Here is a 13,330-nt window from a genome sequence, read left to right as displayed (position 1 = left end):
AGGACTTCAACGTGAAACCTCCAGAACCTTCTCCTATTCAAAGTGGGCACCAATATAAATATTAGACCTTCATTCCAACTTTTCAGTATACTCATGAACCTGTGAATACTGCAGAAAAAGGACTGTAGTGCTGTGTTGCTGCCAGAAGGACAGCCAATCTGCTGTCTTGCTACTCTGCTGTCTGATGCCCCGCTTGCAGAGAAGAAAGACGGGGTCTGCAAGCCTTCAAGCTACAGGTACACAACAAGCTCCAGAGGGTCCCCCAACTGATCTGCTGCCTGGACCTGCAACTGGACTTGCCTAAGCTTAGCTGGCTACTGCTGGAGTGAGTTTCTGATCCCTAAGAGGTGACCATTAGGTCTTGGACCCTTGGTGTGGCATCAGTTGATCTACTCCCCAAAGTAAAAAAACATTTTGAGGTTTTGGGCTCTTCGCGAACATGAAAAGACCTGTTCACACCAAGATCTTGCCACCCATGCTGCCCGCCAAGGTTAAGCTTTTATGTACCTGACTCTTCGCACCACAGTGACTGCCAGCAACACTCGGCAACATGAGATCTGCACTTAGCGCTAATATATCAACAGCCTGCAATGACTTCCATTGCAAAGCTCCAGCAATGGCGGTCTGTGATGTCTGACAGGATCTTTGTGGTACATGGAATACAGTCCGCGATGCCCGGTCTTCACTTCATGCCACATAGATGACTATTGACAATACTCTTCCTGCTCTTTGTGCCCCCCCACCACAGAAGGAACTCTTCACACTGGACTTTTGAGGGCAACTTTTCAACTAGACTGCCCCTGTCCCTGCAGCTGCCCCAAACTCCATGAGGTTCAGGCTGAACTTGTGATTTAGATGGTCTTGCAGGTCCAGATAACCATGAGCGCTTTGTGCTGTTAAGCGCTTTAATTACCTGAAATATTTAAAAATTGCATATCTCCAGTTCCGCTGACTGGATTTTTGTCATTTTGGTGTCAAATAATTTATTAACTTTTACCCTATGTTTCTAGATTGGTAAGAAATTGATCTTGTGTTCTGTTTTCACTTTATTTCTGTTTGAAGTGCTGCATAAATACATTTCACATTGCCGCTAAGTTAAGCCTGACTGCTTTTGCACCAAGGTATCAGAGGGTTAAACACAGGTTAATTTGGGGTTTGCTTGTGTTTTTCTCTGACGGAGATTGTAGTTGCTGCTTGAGTGTGGCTTCTCCCCTCAACCAGTAATCGAATTTCCAACAGGCATGTTTTACTTTTTCAGTGCTTCTAAGCTGTTCATAACCTGAGGTACAATGTAGATAGAAACTGAACAAGATGTTGCCTTTGAAATTGAGTTCTGTTGATGACTTTTATTAATGAGCATGCTTAACCAGGACATGAAGACACTGCAAGGCCATACTAATGGCAATACAATGATACACCATACTCCGTTAATGTAACATATCCATGCTTACATTTGTTGGATCATGTGCCAGTACTGTGCCTTGACATCTATGTATGCCTGGAGAAGACAGACGGCATCTCATAGTGCTGAGCTTGATGCTATCTGTATCATTGAGTTGGCTAAGTAACAAAGCAATATTACCTGCAATATTGTATATAAAGCAAAGTATTGTACATTTGCTATTTGAAAAAAACAAACTACCTACTTAATGAGAGTTGAGATTACAGCATCCAATAAAAAGGAAACCGTACTGAGACACACAAAGTAATGTGCTTTAAAAAAATAAAACACTATACTGCTAATCAAGTATATTAACTATTTCTGAACAATGCAGAGTTGTGTAATGTGTTGTGGATTATTGGTAACTATCCCGAGGTAGGCCAGAGCTTCAGGTGACCTGGCAGGACCCTAACCACAGCATAGATGACTCCTTAAGTATTAAATGAATGACAATGACTAGAGTTCAGTAATGCACAATGCTGAGTTGGTCAGCCTGAATATGGACCCTTGTTCTTATAGTGAGTGCACGTGCAATATTGTGTTTTTCTCAAATGAATATTGCTTCCTTCATGGTCTGCTGACTCCATGTGTGTTTTATTGACTCTTGTAAATGTGATGTTATGTAGGAACTGATGTATGCACATTTATGCCTGTGATTGTATAATCATTGCTCTAAATATTTAATCTTCCTCGTAATTCCTTGTACACGTTATCTACATGGTACACACAGCAGATATTGCTGCTACTCAGCCTTTAAATAGTGAGTGGCAGCAATGGTTTCTTTTATTTTCCTCCAAAGAAGCACCGAGAGGAAGAGAGAAAAGAAGATGGGAGTCAAAAGAGTTAATGAGCTAGGAGACCTGGGGCCAGAATTATCAGTATTTGGCACAGCATAATACAGCAAGACCAGGTTATGCTCTGCAATGAGTCAAATTGAGAGAGCAGGAATGCATCACAATCAGTAATATGTGGCACATTCCTGCTCTCTCCTTGTGCTGGAGCACTTCTGGCTGCCAAGCTCCAACACAGGCACTCTTGTGCCGTGGTGCAAGGGTGCCTGTGTGATAGCTAGGATTGTTTTTGAGCAGAAAGGGACACCTTCCTGCATAAAAACAATCTGCAGAATTCAGCACACGTAAAAAGAGGAAATAACAAGGAGATATAAATATATTTCTCTGCATCCTCAACTGAGAAGGTGCAGCATTTTTACGTAATCCTAGGTTTCCTTGTCTTAGAATATCTGGTAATTCGCTAAAAGCCAATGGTGGATTCATGGGAACACCCACGCTCCACCAACGGAATACCATCCACATGCAAGGTGGCTCTGCGTGACATTGTAAATATAACTTAAGGCTTTGCATTGCCTGGCGTTTCCTTGCATGACACAATGGCAACACAAGCCATTGATAAATCAGGGCAATGGTGCCAGTGCAGCATCCGAGAGACTTGCTGTGCAGCCTGGAGCGCTGATAGGCTACCAAAAGAGCAGTATGAAGAGCTTGCATTCAGCTCAGAAAGTTGATGAAGAGCCTGTAGATCTGACGAGGGGCTTAAAGCTCATTCAGGAGAGCACTGTTAGACGTGATCTGAGGAAAGACATCCTGACAACTGATGGAGCGAGATAGAGAATTTCTTTTTATTCCAACTCGCAAAGTTACACTTCCATAACATAAAATAATCCTATTAATGATTTGTGATGTGTTTGTATTAATTTAACTTAGATTAAACTTTTACACGCGGGAACACTAACACATGTGCTCATAAATGTGCATTACTGTTGCATCTTTTTGTTCGTGCAAAAAAAAAACATTTAATTTTGTCATTCTGTCATGTCATAACTAACTGCAGCCGAATTTAAAAAGTGGTATGTGCTTATTTTTGCTTTCCTTGTCTATGTGATGTCATTCTACTCTCTATAGGTGCATAAAGGATTTCGTGGATTTTATGAAGACTGGTAGTTATAAAATGCTGCTTTATTTGTTTGCTTTTTGCTAGGTAACATTAGTCTAATGGGTGGGTTAAATAATTAGCAAATAGAGGGTGGAAACAGAATGAATAATATTTCTTTCATTAATTATTTTCTTGTGTTTGTTTATACATTAGAGAAATTAAATTGACTGCTTTGGGCCTAGTTCACTCGAGTTTACTAAAATGATGAATTTAATTTCTGCACGGAGCATGAGATGTCCATTCTAAAGTTTTCCATCAAAGTAACATTTGCTGAACTACGATGTGGCTCTGACAATTTTCTGGTCGGACGTGGCCAAGGCCAGGAACCGGCAGAAGGAACATTTGATAACTTGGCATCCGAGGAAGTGAAATGAAACCAGTGAAAAAGTATTACAAAATTGTTGCAAGCAAAGGAAGCCTCGGAGCACGTACAGTAGAGACAATGGAGTCTAAGAAAGTGACGGAACTGATGTTTTGAAATAATGGGGTGACATGTCACTTGTCACTCACGAGCCAATGGGATATCGACTTTTGCAGAAAGATTTACTTTTACTTAGATTAGCTTAGCGCAGAAAGGTATAAAGACCCATGCCCCGTGGATGGGTTACGCTGCTGCATTCTAACCTTTGGATGAGGGTGTCATGCTGTCGGACTTTACTTGGAGCACGTAAGAAACCCTAAAGACTTTACTTTATTTCCATTTATTTAGCTTATTTAGGGACTTAGGTTTTGAAAAATGCTAAACTTATAATTCTTTGCAAATATTCTGAATTCTATATGATACTTTCAAACATGCTTACAATGATTCTAATAAAAATGCAAAAATAAAATTATATTCTTATAATTCAAATAAATAGCTAATAAAATCTTACTTTTGAAACAAGCTGGTCTTGTCATTTCGGGAGTGCAGGTTATCATTAGCTAGATGCCATCGCCATGGTGGCCAATTAAGTAGTTAGGATGTGTTTGAATAATGTCGTTTATTTACCGCGGATGTATATAAATGTATATAAAAAGTAGATAAGTTTAATTAGGCCACATGATTCAGTTGGTCAAAATATGTCAGGTTTTGTTAATGGGTCCATGTTTTTAAGTGGTGATTTTTAGAGTGTGTTGTGAAGTTAGGTAGCGTAGTTTATGACATATGTTCCATAGGCCGCTGGATCAATTCTTCTGGTAGCAGAATTTGATGGTTGCTATGGTAATCAATGTATTATGGTATGGATATAGGATCGATGTTTAACACATGTTGAGTTTGTTTTCCGTGCTATATGTGAGTTGTACCGGTACAGATAGTGTGATGAGAAGGTAGTCACACAGTACATTTGATCTGTTTCAGTGTAGTGGTATCGCCGTGTATCACTAGTGTTGTGGCCGTGCAACACAAGTTAGGGCTAGGTGTGAATGTTGTATAGTGAGGATTATCTAAGAAATTTGAACAGCATGAGTATAGGGACAATGAGCCTGTTGTAAAACTCACTGTGATAAAAGTAACAGTATATATTCGAACTTGAATGAAGGATAGGATAACGTCGGTACATGATTATCTATAAACAGGTGAGAGTCCTGTAGGGATACATGTTTTATATCTATAAACAGGTGAAAGTCCTGTACGGATAACGTCGCTTATTTTATTAACGGTGCATGATATCTATAAACAGGTGAGAGTCCTGTACGGATTTCATGTGTGTATGATTTTAGGGTCTTTTCCGTTTGAAAGTGCGTGATTGTTTTGTAATTGTGGTTAAGTCGAACTTTTGAATTGTCACTTAGTTGTGCATTCTGGAGGAAAACGAGTTCATTAATTACTTGCTTGAATGGTAAAGTAAAGAAATTACTTTACTGACAAATGTATATTCTGTGAGAATAGCGTCGTCTATTCCACGCGAAGAATTCTTGTGTGATTGAAATTCTATCACTTATTAGAGAAACAGACAGATGAGTCTTTCTTGTCGTTGTTAAAATAAATTTTCGTCGAAAAAGGCGTTTTCAAAATGGCGCTGTGAAAAGAATTATAAAGGAGGGGTGAGCGCTGAGGGTGAGACGCGAGAAACCGCAGCTGCTGTATACGTCACAGAGCCGCGCTGTGATTGGGTGACATACGTCACGAGTTGCGTTCTGATTGGTTCTTGAATCTCTGACGAGCTGTAAGCTGATTGGCTCTTCAGAAAAACTTCATATTTATTAGTTGAGCAAAGTAGTGACGTAGCTCAACTTTAATTGGCTTGTTGGTGTGTTTCGCGCACGGATTGGCTGGATTTTGCGGAACATCCCGGAAATAATTTTAGAACAATTTTATCAATTGAATTTGACTTTTAAAAATGAGTTATCATTTTAAACATGTTGAGAAAAAGCCTACGTTGCTTCAGAAACTCAAAAATTTTATTTCACCTGACAAGAAAATTGAAACGCGAGGTGGTAAATTACTTCATAAATATAAAACACCTGCAGCGTATATGGTTATCATACTGTTTTGTGGTTTGATATTTGGAAACACTACAATAAGGATGATGGTGTTTTAGCTTGGCCTGACGATGGTTCTTTTAATGTAAAGGTTTTAAGAAATTTAAGAGAAAAGATGAATGCTCTTGTACCAAAACCGAGACCTACTCAATTTGAAGCTTTAGTTGAATGAGAGGATGAAATGTTTCAACTACAAAGAGAAGCGAGTGGTATTAAAAGACCTCCTAAAATACCAAGTTATAGAAGGGAAACACATGAAGACAGGATGCGAATGTGGAGACAGGGAAGCATGAGTGAAGGACTTTATTTAATTAGAGAAATGGTTTTAGTATCTCCTGGTGAAAAAAGAACTGAAAAGAAAAATAATGCTCCTGTAGAAAGTGAGACAGAGGATGCAGTTTTAGAAGAGATTTTCACTTCTAATAAAAGAAATGAGCCCTTGAGACCTCCTCGATCGTGGTCTACTCTGATGGTTTCTACAGAGACCACACCGAGTGCACCTCCGATTAGTGAATCTTCTAAACTATACCCAAATAATTCTGAATGTTTTGAAATTCCGGAAAAATCAGAAATCAGAACACATGCTGATGTCTGTATTGGAGGTAGACATTTTTCGTTAATTCCAAAGGATAGAGAACCTCCTAAAAATGTATTAAGAGAAATTAAGGATGAGGAAATCGAAAATACTTCTGAATATATACGTTCAAAAGAAAAATTAATTCAACAAATAACGAAAGGCATGGAAGCTGTGACAGTTCCAGTAACGATTGGTCCTGTTCAGCCTGTTTTTGAACAAAAAGAAATTAATAAGACAGGTTTAACAATTCCTCTAAATGCTGAAATTCAAAGGGTTGCTGAAAAATTTTACTCAGATTTATCTGAAATTATTTCTGCCAAAACAAGAATGCCTGATTTAACTTTTAATGAAGGTTCTTTTTCTAAATTACCGATGGGTGCAGAATCTGATGCCGAAACTTCTGAAACTAGAAAACAAAATTCCAAACTTGATGTTGCAAAATTAAAAGCTAATTTGGAAGAGTTAATAATTGGTACGATTGGTCCTGACAGTTTAAAATTTTATTGTGATGATGAACTCCTGTTCATCTGTAAGAGTATTCAGTGGAAAACAAAAAACAAATACGATCAATTAGAAGAACTGGCAGTAGAACTTGAAATTGATTTGAACAGACAAAAGAATTTTGGAAAACATTATAGATTAGATTTTACAGAAAAGGATATTGAAAACTTAAAATCAATGGGAAGAATAATGCATATAAAAGAATTAATTGTTTACATCAAAAAATTAGGTGAGTTGAGTAAGTGGAGAGTGAAATGGACAAGAAAGAAGGAAGATGAGAAATTAGAAAAATTGTCAAAACAGTTTCCAATGAGAGAGATTGCAGGTGGAGGATATGTTCATGTCCCTTGGTCAAGACAAGACATTCTATTGTTTACAAATGATTTTCCTAGATTAAGAGAGAAGCCTGTTGAGTGGTACCGTCAGGTAGACAGGTTTATAAAAGTCTCAAAGGTTCTGTGGATTGATCTGGATGGATTCTTTGACATTGTTGTCCCATCAGATCTTTCGACAGAATGTAAAATTTCTATAAGTTGGCCAAAAGAGGAACCGGAACGAATTAAAGAAACAGGTGCTCCAGCTCCGATAGTAATGGATTTTTATGAAAAAGTGATTTACTGGTTAAAACAAAAAATTCCGCCATAGGAGGTTGATTGGGTTAAAATAGATAGAACTAATCAGGAACCGAAAGAATCAGTTCATTCATTTTATGAGAGGTTACTGTTAGTTTTTAAACAATACAGTGGCTATGAGAAATTGGATGAAAAAGATATGAGCCATTTTATCTATAGATTTGTTTATGGTCTCAGTCCAGAGGTTGGAGAAATGATCAGGAATAATATTGTCGGTTGGCAATCACTTTCAGTTGATGACATTTTAAGAAAAGCAAAATACTGCAGTGATGAGTTAGGAGTGAAACAGAAGAAGCTCAAGGAGAAAGCGATGTGGGCTCAAGTAAAAGTGGCTGAGCAACAGATTGCTAGTCTTGGAAATAAAAATACTAATTTTATTCAAACTCAAAATCCAAATCAGGGTCAAGGGAAATTTAAATTTAATATTAACAGAAAATTTAATCCTAAAGTTGAAGAATTAAAACAGAAATTACCTTGTTTCAATTGTGGAGAAATTGGACATTGGAGAGACGAGTGTAAGAAACCACCTAGAAATTTAAAAAGTCCATTGTTAAATCCACAGATGCAGAGTGATGTTGATCTGCAGCGACAGCTACAGTTGCAACAGAATTTAAATGATTTGAGTCTTCAGCGACAGCTGCAGAACCAATTGAATCATCAGCAAAATCAAATACCACAGCCTCCTTTTCCCAATTGTGGGGGAAGTCAAAAATATAATCCGAGTGTGGGATTTCAAGGAGACGATCAGGTAATAAGAACCCAAAGGCAAATTGTGCAAAATGCTTCAGGACAGTTTTTGTTAACAGAGCAACAAGAAAGTAATTCTGATGATTACTTCTGACGGTGCCCGAGAGAGGGGGAAGAGTGTGTTATTGGAGCCACTCTTGAGGTTGACCAGTCTGGTCCATTTGTAAATGGGAAAGTTAACAATGTAGACATCACTTTCTTAGTGGACACTGGTGCTACCCGTTCTACTGTTAGATCAGTGGAAATTGAAAACCTACCTCTCTCTGGGGAAACCATCCAAGTAGTTGGAGTAAGTAATCAACAGATCAAACCTGATCTAACTGATCCAGTACCAGTTGAAATTGGAAATTTTAAAGACAAACACAGATTTGTGGTTTGTAACAGCAGTCCGGTGAATTTGTTGGGGAGGGATATATTGTGCAAAATGAATTGCAGAATATATTGTTCTCCTGAGGGAGTTGAACTACAAACAATGGAGAAAGATGGTTTGTATCGAATGACAATGATGTTGGTAGAAACAGAAGAAACAAAATTGTTTCCAGCATTTGAAAAAGATAATTTACCAGAAGAGCTCAAAGAAACGGTAAAAGCTGAAATTTGGGATTTGACTGGAAATGAGATGGGTCTGATGAAACATGTCGATCCAGTCAAAATTTCATTGAAGCAGGGAATAGAATTTCCAAATATTCCTCAGTATAAAATGAAAGCAGAGACAATTGAGGGAGTTATTCCTGTGATTGAAAAATGTATTAAGCAAGGTGTTTTAAAAGAAATTGAGAGCAGTCCTTGTAACTCAACGATTATGGGAATGGAACATATAGGATTGTTCAGGATTTGAGGAAGATCAATCAGATTGTCCTACCTTGTTGTCCTGTGGTTCCAAACCCTGCAGTCATTTTGTACCAGATTCCACATGATGCAGAATGGTATACTGTTATTGGTCTTTGCAATGCGTTCTGTACTGTACCATTACATCCAGAGAGTCAGGACATTTTCGCTTTCAGATTCCAGAGTAGGACCCTCGCATGGTGTAGAATTCCTCAAGGGTATACAGAAAGTCCTTCTATCTTTAATGAGCTGTTAAAAAGATCTTTGGAAGATCTAGATTTACCTGGCAGGTCAACGTTAGTTGCAGTATATTGACGATTTGTTGATTGCTGCTAAAACCAGAGAAAATTGTGTGACAGACACAATTATACTTCTAAATCATCTAGCTGATGAAGGACATAAAGTGTCTCCAGCTAAATTGCAGTTTTGTAAACAAGAAGTGAAATATCTTGGTCACAGAATTGCTAAGGGAAAGAGACAGGTGACAGTTGAGAGAATTAAAATGATTCAAGCAATGCAGCCTCCAAGAACACAAAGACAGGTCAGAATGTTTCTGGGAATGGTTGGTTACTGTCGACAATGGATAAGTGGATTTTCGGTAATTGCGAAACCACTACAGAGATTGACAAAATCAGATGTAAAAGACCCAATTGTTTTAAACGAAACTGAATTAGAGTCTTTTGAAAATCTAAAAAGGAGCTTATGTGAAGCTCCAGCTCTAGGCATGCCAAATTATGAGAAAGATTTTGAACTATATTGCAGTGAAAGAGAAGGATGTGCTTTGTCTGTGTTAATTCAAAAACATGGGAATCTAAAGAAGCCCATTGCATATTTTTCTGCAGTTCTTGATCCAGTTGCTAAAGCCTTACCAGGCTGTTTAAAAGCAGTTGCTGCAACAAGTGTTAGTCTTGAGCAGAGTGAAGGAATCATAATGGGATTTCCTGTGAAAGTTTTTGTGCCTTATTCAGTTGAAATATTACTGACAAGAGGTAAAACTCAGCATTTAACTAGCAGTAGGTTGACTAAATATGAAAAAATAATTCTTGGAGCAGATAATGTCTCTATTGCAAGATGTGTGAATCTGAATCCTTCCACATTGTTACCTGATTCTGAAATTATTGATGAAAATGATGTGGAACATGAGTGCTTGGATGTTATGGAATATTGCACCAAGCCTAGGCAGGACATTAAAGATGTTCCTTTGCCTGAATCAGACTTTGTTTACTTTGTGGATGGTTCTTGTTTGAGATCAGAAGGAGGTGTTTTAAAAGCAGCATATTCAGTTTGTACAGTTGCAGATGTTGAAGAAGCATCATGTCTTGAAGGAATTCGTTCAGCACAGGTGGCTGAATTAATTGCTTTAATTCGTGCTTGCGAAATATCAAAGGATTTGAGAGTTACCATAATAACTGACAGCCAGTATGGGTACGGAGATGTGCATGATTATGGACAGCTCTGGTCTCAGAGAGGCTATTTAACTTCAGCAGGGTCACCAATAAAAATGCAGTGTTTATCAAGAGATTGATTGACGCTATACAATTACCTAACCATTGGTTAAATGTGCAGCACATACAAAAGGTGTGGATTTTATCTCCAAAGGCAATGCTTATGCAGACGAGACAGCAAAATACTGTGCAAAAAATTGTCGTGCATACAATCGGGAAAAAAGCAAAGAATGTGATTCAAATTCATTGATGCTAACATCGGTAGTGGAAACATGGCAGGAAATTAGGGATTTGCAAAATGAAGCTGATGATGAGGAAAAAGATTTGTGGTTAAAGGCAGAATGTAGACCACGTGATGAGGATGGAATATGGACTTACAAAGATGGCAGAGTAGTTTTACCAAATTGTTTAATTGCTGACATGGCCAGATTATATCATGGTCCTGGCCATATTGGAAGAGATTCCATGATCAGACTTTTTAAAGAGACTTGGTTTAATACCAAATTTAGGACTATTGCTGAGTCTCTTTGTCAGAGGTGTTTAACTTGCCAGCAAATGAACCTAAACAGAAAATCAGTTGTGGGTACAGGAATAATAGGTCGAGAGGGTGGTCCTTTCACCATATTACAAATGGATTTCATTGAGATGCCCCGACACAATTGTTTGAAATATGTTCTTGTGATTGTTTGTTTATTTTCAAGATGGGTAGAAGCTTTTCCTACTCGACATTGTGATTCGGTTACAGTTGCAAAACTGTTGCTTAGAGAAATCATTCCAAGGTACGGTTTTCCTGTCGCCATTGAGAGTGATGGAGGAAGTCATTTTGATAACAAACTTTTGAAATTAATTTGTGAAGCATTAAATATTCAGCAGAAAATACACTGTGCATACAGGCCAGAGGCATCTGGAGTTGTTGAGCAAATTAATGGAACAATTAAGAACAGGATTGGAAAAATGTGTCTAGACACAGGTGTGAAGTGGACAGATGCTCTTCCACTAGTTTTAATGTCTCTGAGAAGTACACCTGATAAAAAGACTGGTCTGAGTCCTCATGAAATCTTAATGGGCAGGGTCATGAGACAAGCTTTTGTTCCAGTTGGCAAATTGTTGAGCATTAATGACAGTGCTATTTTAGAATATTGCAAGACACTGTCTGACGTAGTGACTTCTGTGTCTAATGAGGTGGGGACTGAAGCACAATCTGATGAAAAAGTACAGACACATGATCGGAGACCGGGAGATTGGGTCAGGACAAAAGTGCATCGAAGAAGAAATTGTCTGGTTCCTAGATGGCAGAAACCTAGGCAGATAATTCTAGTCACTACAAATGCAGTAAAATGTAAAGGATTGAAAAGGTGGATTCATCCCAGTCATACTATTCCAGTGCCCACTCCTGATAATTCTGATGAAGAAAGTGATTCAACAGAAGATTCGGATTCTGAAGTAGAAAGTGAGAGAGTTCCAGATTTTGAAGATCGACAAGGAGGTCGACATCTGGGAACTGTACCTGTGAATGGAGAATTGACAAGAAAAGATTTGGAAATTATTGAAATAGATTCTGATAATGATTGTCTGCTAGAAAAGAAAGTAGCAGAAGAATCAGTCAAGAAAGTAAATGGAGTAAAATCTACTGAAAATTCTGAAGACAGAGAAACTGAGACAATAGAAATTTCTGACCAGGAGAGTATCGAAAAGCAGAAAACAAGCTCTGAAAGAAGGAACGGTAATCCAGGAACTGGGAAGTTGAAGGTAATTGAAGAGGAGGAGGAGAACGAATTACCAAGTACCAGTGATGGAAGACAAAGTATAGTTCCTAACGGAGTGAAACTGCCGATTAGAAAAGTTCCTGTGTCAAGAATCGAAATTTCTGACAGTGACTCTGGAGAAAGTGACGTGAATGATGAAGATGGAAAAGTAAAGAAAAGATCTTGGAAGTCAGAAACAAATGTTTCAGAACCGAAAAGAAAGATCTTGAGAAAAGGTGATTTGTGGCCAAACGGAAGTGGAAGATTGAGAGTCAGGCTAATTAAAAATTCTAAGGAGCAGGTGGATGAAATCACTAGTCAAAAAGAGCCTGAAAGGAAAGCTGAAAAAGGGAGGAAAATAGAAGTAGTGTCTAGAAAAACTAAGAGAGTTGTGAAGCCTAATCAGAAATATAAGTCTCCTGAATGGACTTATCTGATAATTCCCCCAATTATTGAGATTAATAGTAGCAGCCAGGAAGATGAAATTGAATAAATTAATGACAATGATTGAAGTACTGATTTATTAGATTGGGTTTTTGATTTTTATTATTTGGCAAAAGGCCGAAGAAATTGTGTTAGGTGACACAAGGTCGAAGAAAACTTGTTTAGCTGGGAAATTGTTTGTGACATAAGGTCGAAGATACATTGTTAGGTTAAAAAAAAAAAAAAATCTTTTAAAAGGGGGGTGTACATTTTAAAAATTAATATTTTAAAATAATTTTTTGTTCTTTTTATCTTCTAAGACAAAGTTCGAGAAAAAAAAATGCCTTACGTTATGGAACGGAGTACTTCAAAATGTTCTATATTCAAGAGATGCTGTAAGATGACTCTTGTGTGTGTGCTCGTGTTAATTCTGCTCTGGTTAGTTTTAGCTGTTATTCCTTTTGAAATCAACAAAGATTTACACAAAGTCAATATGACAAGCAAAGCTTCAATTAGTCAAAACAAACATAGTGCAACAAGCAAAGTTATTGATCACAAACCTGAGATTCATCAGGACA

Source organism: Lissotriton helveticus, chromosome 7, assembly GCF_964261635.1.
Source record: "Lissotriton helveticus chromosome 7, aLisHel1.1, whole genome shotgun sequence".
Classification (NCBI taxonomy): domain Eukaryota; kingdom Metazoa; phylum Chordata; class Amphibia; order Caudata; family Salamandridae; genus Lissotriton; species Lissotriton helveticus.
Note: the sequence above shows the minus strand (reverse complement) of the source record.